The sequence below is a fragment of the Echinops telfairi genome, unplaced genomic scaffold, assembly GCF_000313985.2.
Source record: "Echinops telfairi isolate 266 unplaced genomic scaffold, ASM31398v2 ScPeMD7_7469;HRSCAF=8507_1, whole genome shotgun sequence".
Classification (NCBI taxonomy): Eukaryota; Metazoa; Chordata; class Mammalia; order Afrosoricida; family Tenrecidae; genus Echinops; species Echinops telfairi.
In genome coordinates this window covers 58,697,896-58,699,098 of record NW_022111373.1, presented here as the reverse complement: position 1 = coordinate 58,699,098, position 1,203 = coordinate 58,697,896, and the positions used below count along the sequence as shown (strand labels likewise).

Here is a 1,203-nt window from a genome sequence, read left to right as displayed (position 1 = left end):
AGGGTCACAGCATTAGGAAGGTTGAGAACCACTGATCTAGTTCTTTAATGCTTCCTCCCTCCCACTATCATGATGCTAATTCTACCTTACAAATCGACTAGACTGTGGTCCTTATCAAAGCTGCAGTTGCTTCCACACAGCTGCTGTAGTCAACAAAGAGCCCACAGTTTTTCCTTGATGGTCGCGGTTCAGTTTGCTGTAACTGATCTGCAACATTTCAGGAGAGACATTCCCTTATCATGTCAGCCATTAAATATTCGGAGTGAGTCCTTTATTAAAATTGGCATGCTTTCTGAAACCAGCACCAATGCTGACGATGGCTTGCATGTACAGTAAGCACACTGAGGGCTGGGGAAAGTCCCTTGCCAAGACCAGGCCAGGGGTACATCAGGAAGCTGTTGGCAGTGTCACTGGCCTGAAACTTAATTAGAACTGAAGATGAAGCACACAGTAAAGGTCACCTGGTGTTGAAAGCTGAAACGTTTGTTTGATCCAGGTGTCCTTAAAAATACAGTGCCTGGCCTCCAGTCTTAGTTACTGAGAGCAGTCAAGTCAGGCCATCCTGGACTATTGTGTGCTGTTCTCATCAGAGCTGTGCTGAAGCTCCCAGGATACCAGAGACTGGTGATCTCCAGGGAGGAAAATTGTGACTGGGAGTGGAACCAGGAGCCTTGGGACTTGGATGTCCTTGCTTTTCCTGGCTGTTAAAGAAATCTGAAGATGTAGCTGTGCTTTTTAAAAGTAGATCTGGCTAGTAAAATAGCCTTCAAATGTGAAGCACAAAAGATCTAGAGTTTTGAGCCTTGAAGCACGATGGGAAGAAAGAACTTCAAGCAGGCTGTTTTGTATGCAGCAGAAAAAATTTTAAATGTACCTGGCTTAATAAATAGAAGACTTGTGGAGTGGGCAAAAATGTTTAAGTCGGCAAGACCAGTGTATGTACATGGGTATAGATAAGAGCTTGCAACACAAGGAATCCAGGATAGATAAACCCCTTAGGACCAACATTGAGAGTAGCCATATTAGGAGGGGAAGGGGAAGGTGGGAGGAGAAAGGGGGAACCTATCACAATGATCTACATATAACCCCCTCCCAAAAGGACAGACAATAGAAAAGTGGGTGAAGGGAGACATCAGTCAGTGAGACATGAAAAAATAATAATTTATAAATTATGTAAACAATTTATAAATTATCAAGGGCTCA

General features: G+C 43.6%; 1 non-coding gene across 1 annotated transcript; it reads left to right on the top strand.

The window, feature by feature from the left end:
• The first annotated feature begins 103 nt into the window (after window positions 1-103).
• Window positions 104-232, top strand: LOC115873867. The gene has a single exon (XR_004048644.1). It is a non-coding gene; the product is annotated as a small nucleolar RNA SNORA16B/SNORA16A family (small nucleolar RNA).
• The last annotated feature ends 971 nt before the right edge of the window (window positions 233-1,203 follow it).